This window comes from Adiantum capillus-veneris, chromosome 28 (genome assembly GCF_014529385.1).
Source record: "Adiantum capillus-veneris isolate H3 chromosome 28, ASM1452938v2, whole genome shotgun sequence".
Lineage (NCBI taxonomy): Eukaryota > Viridiplantae > Streptophyta > Polypodiopsida > Polypodiales > Pteridaceae > Adiantum > Adiantum capillus-veneris.
Genome location: NC_140958.1, coordinates 127,553,421 through 127,558,486, shown reverse-complemented (window position 1 = coordinate 127,558,486; position 5,066 = coordinate 127,553,421). Strand labels below are relative to the sequence as shown.

Sequence of the window (5,066 nt, the reverse complement as noted above, 5' to 3'; positions counted from 1 at the left end):
GCTCTTTCATTCTAGGTCTAGGATGAACCATTTACGCTTGCGGCATCTTCTACGAAGTGTAGCTCACGTCTAAGCATCCGGTTAGGGAACGGGGCAACGCCCATGAAGCTCCAGAAACGGAAGGCCTGCCTGGCTGTATGCTCTTAGAAAGAGGATTCTCCACCAAGCTCCAGGGCTAACATGGAGACCCATTGACTTTCTTGATTATTAATTATAAATAACAGCAAATCATATGTAAGGTAAAGGTATTTAAACTCGTGTTAAATCATTGTCTTAACTGTCTTTGTTTACAATTATAAGTGAAATTGTACTATAGTTTAAAACGCCCGCCTTTTGCCACAGCTTAAAGAGAAGACGCTAACATGACAGGAAGAGCCGTATGAGATCATCAGTCTCATGTACGGTTCAAGAGCCAAGCTTATGTAGCAATGTCAGAGCTTAGTTTAACTACATAATTCCAGTTCCACTTTACTACGTGAAGGCGCTCTATAATATTTAGTAAAGCTATTGCGATATGGAAATAAAAGGCATGATAGGGACAAGGGTTTAATCAAACTGTTACGCTCATCAAATATGATCTTGGTGAATACAGGGCTGAAAACTCCTGTAATCCTTTTAAAACATGAAGTGACAGCAGCGGTGTCAATTACTGAATAAGCAAGGTCTAATTTTGTTGGAATCGAAGATTCGAATCTAGAAAAAGTAGAAGTAAAGGAGCTTCATTTTTATGAACCAAGACTTCTTTTGCCAAAGCCGCGTAAATCGGGAATTACTTTGTCAAAACCATTGAACAAGAAAATAGTTTGGATTGAACCAACTAAGATTTGGTGTGACTGTAACAAGGTCAAAGGGTTGATTTTCAATTTAATTAAGGGTGGGTATGCTGTAGTTATCGTAGGGCTCGTAGCTTTCCTTTTCAGAAGTCCCTCTTACAAATGCAAACCGCAAGAAGAATAAAAAAAAGTTTCACCTATTAAAAAAATTCAATATTCTAGAGGTAGATTCCATGAAAACAAAAGCAAAAGCATAAAATCCAAGAACAAGGATCTAAAGTTTCGCAAAAACAGAAATAAGACATCCCGCAGGAGTAGGACATCCAAAATTCCAAACACGAATATAATAAAACGTAATACTGTGGTAAAAAATATTCGTGCTACGCTAGTTTTAAAGGGAAAAAGCACCAAAAAAGCCTCTAGTAGGCATTTAGGCGCCGTCGCGTTTATGTGCATAAGTATGTATGGAGCTTTTATGGAGTGGCTTCAAAAAAGATGCATGCAAAGTAAAATAGGATGACTAGGGCTATATTGGACAACACAGCACATATTACTTCGTAAATTGCACGTAACATCTTTAAAGAACAAAAACAGGGATGGGGGCTTAATGAATCCTCCACCTCTGGCCGAGGCAGGGGAAATAGGTTAGTCGGTTAGAGTGCTGGTCTGTCAAGCCAGAAGCCGCGGGTTCGATTCCCATTTTACCCGTTAGCATTATGCTAGTTAGGTTTGTTTTAAAATTCAGAGTTGATGATATCGATGGAAAGGAAGCCTGACTACCTTTGCCCTTCGAGTAGAGCATGTAGCGAAAAAACAAACCTTGTCAGTCTCTACCTGTTTCGTTTGACCAGGCAAAGCAGTCAAGTGTTGCACCCGGCAATGATGATAGTCTAGTAGCCAGAAATATAGCTAGCCCACATTTTAACTCAAGCAGCATAGGACACGTAAACTCCCATGCGTGTAAATCAGTGAGGACCACTAAATGTTCCTGCAAGTTGTAGTCAATACCTAGTATGTAAGCCGTTACCTCAAACTTGGAGGTTAATTAAATAAAGGCAAAGTTGGATTTTTTCGGTGTAGTTGTGAAATAGTCGACAGCTATAACATTGCTATACAAAACTGTATGTAAGATTCCCACTTCATACAAGTGAACTCTTTGTCATTTAATATTGTTGAGAAGATAACTATTCTCAGTCATGACATAGAGTACAAAAAAAAAAAGTGCGGGGAAAATGAAAAGACATCATGGATACCTTAGGCATTACTTCACTATTGCCCTTTTCTTCAACTAAACGAGCATATCCCTAATTGCGGATGTTTCCGATAGTCGTCTTATTTCTATGTTTGATAATATCAAAAAGGGAAAATCCCAATAAAAAACGGATTTTGTTCCAAGAAAGTAAAGGCTTAGACAAAGAAGCATTTAGGGGCAAAGAAGCTGGGGATATATTTAACCTTGAAGTATCTTCTAAAACAGTATTGGTAGAAGACAAAGAAGGTAAGGACTTATTTATTGTTAATAAAGAAGCTAAGGACTTATCTTTCGATTGATCCTCATCATGTTTTTGTTTTTGTTTGTTTAAAGGTGATAATCATCTTGTATTCATAGCATTTATAGTGGCGTGGTTGTTTGTTTCCACAAGCCCGCCTAAGGGGCTGCGTTAGCATGCCAAGAAGGGACTCAAAGAACAAAAAACCACGTAACGAAAGAAGCAGTAAACAGCCAAAGCTAGCAACACCGAGATAACAATGAACAACAAGCAGGTTACTCTAAATGCTTGCTTGTACAGGTAATCTATACCAGTATGGTTTATCCACCATCTGCAACGCGTCGATAAGTCTACGAGAAGCCAGGGCCGAGAAGTAGTTCCAAACCCTGATAAGCACTTAGTTACGATTATGTTTCATCGTCGCACTAATTGAATTGTTCATGGTTATGCATGGATTATTATACAAGAATCTTATTTAAATTCGTATTGATGATTAAAAAAATGTTGTTTTTGCTTTCGCTTTTCGGGCCTGGGGGTAGAGGTCCCTGTTAAACGTGCTACCCAAGTCAACCCAACCACTTGTGGTTCTGGTTCTTTAACCAAACTAAAGGTAGTTTGCGTGGCCTGGGCAATGAAACCCAAGGTGCCTAAATGGCAGCTACGAGTTGATAGGTCGATTTAGCAAAGTGTAGAACCGTAAAGGCTGTTTATTTCCTTTACTCAAACTCGGTCCCTACGACCAGATTGCGATTAAGCTTTTTTTTAGCTCTTAAAAAGTGAAATAGTAATGGGGCAAAGAGCGGGCATAGGCACAAAACATAAAGCAAGAGGCTCATCTATTACAAACATGCCGGCATGGGTATTGCACACGGCAGCCATTGCGCTTTTATTATATAAAAAGGGTAGCGAATGGTGGGTTCAAATTCTAGCCACATGCTTTGACATATACAAGCTGGTACTTCTTACATCAGCAGAGCAGTTGTTGACTAATGATCCATAATCCTTCATGTGCTAGGGTCGGGTCTTTCGGTCACTAATCTTTGTAGTGTAGGAGACCAGACATATGCAACAATCTTCGACTAGCACGGTTCGGTTATAAAGATCGATGTGTCCGCAGCAATGTTTACTACGTTAATGCCGGGCCCAGGTAAACAGAAGAGATCTCCCGGTCTATAAGCCCAGCCCAATGATAAAGTATAGTTATCCTTATGTAACCCTGAGATTCTACAGAACCATGTCTAAGTACAGATAGTACAAAATCTAACTTGCTTGCTCTATTTTTAGTATTGAGGATAGCCCTGTACGACAATCTATGGTGCAGACCATAGCAATTCTGCAAGCGAAAAAAGGGACTCGAACCCTCAACTCCAGCCTTGGCAAGGCTATACTCTACCATTAAGCTATTTCCGCCATGTAACCTTTATCTAGTAAGTGCCAGTAAATGTTGTGCTAGGGGCTTTAGCCACTCAACCAAAGGGAAGAGGGATAATGGTTGTTCATTCTTGTAGCTAGCAGGCACTGGCTATGAATTAAAGAAGCAAAGCACGCATAGTAGACGATGCAAACCCTCAGCAATCGAAAGGATAAGGGCTTAATCAAGCAAGATCCCAACAAGAAAATCAAAATAAACAAGCGATTGAAAAAAGAAAAAGAGAGTCCCGGCTCTCAAAGAAGCGAATCTGACCCCCTATAGCCTGAAACAGCACCTTATCAATCAACGATAGCATGACCGAGGCGTCAAATGATGATTCTCGAAAAAGAAAATTCAATGCCAATGTACGTCTGCATCCATGAGATTCCAAGAATCATTGTTTCATTCATGTGTTTATCTAGTAAGCATACAAATTGATGAGGGCATGAACATCCATATACTATCACATTTAAGTTGATTAGTTCCAGTGCCGGTGTTGGGTTCTTGTTGCATCCTTTGATAGCGGATATTCCTGTTGTCAAAGACTGATTCGTTGCTTTCTTGTACGTGGAATAATTGACTGCATTTACTCGAGCTCCTGTATCGACCAATGCATTTGTGCTATGATTGTTCAGCTATACTGTGATGCGAAGGTCCATTCCACCTAATTATTTATCATCCGTTGACACTGCATGCGTAATCTTTGACAAAGATTCTATACCATCCTGTAATGCTTAGGAATCCTTGAAATTCACCGACTGACTTGGGTTGTGGCCAATCTATTATGTCCTTAATCTTTGCAGGGTCTACAGAGATTCCTCCTGGTTTATGATAAATCCAAGGTAGCTAACTTTAGGAGTAAAGGAAACACATTTTCTCATCTTAGAATACAACTGATGTTGGCGTAGAAGATGAAATACTTTACGTACATGGCCTTCATGCTCTTTTTCATCTTTGGAGTATACCAATATATCATCGAAAAATACCAATACAAAATCATCCAGATATTCTCTGAATATATCTTGCATGAGTTGATTAAAAGTAGCAGGAGCATTTGTAAGACCAAAAGGCATCACTATGAACTCATAATGTTCATATCGGGTGTTGAATGCGGTCTTATAAATCTACTTCTTTAATCCGGATTTGATGGTAGTCTGACCTGAGATCAAATTTTGTGAATACCTTGGCCCCATGTAATCTATCAAGTAATTCATCAATGCGAGGAATAGGATACTTATTCTTTACAGATACCTGGTTAGGTCCCCTATAATTGATGCAGAGACGTAGAGATCCATCCTTCTTCTTTTGGAATAGAACATGAGCTCCCCAGGGTGAAATGCTTGGTCGTATGAATCCTTGTTCAATAAGTTGACAAAGCTATTCTTTTAATTC

General features: G+C 39.4%; 1 pseudogene; it reads left to right on the top strand.

Moving 5' to 3' along the window:
- The first annotated feature begins 573 nt into the window (after positions 1–573).
- Positions 574–1,293, top strand: LOC147421283 (uncharacterized; annotated as a pseudogene).
- Positions 1,294–5,066: the final 3,773 nt, after the last annotated feature.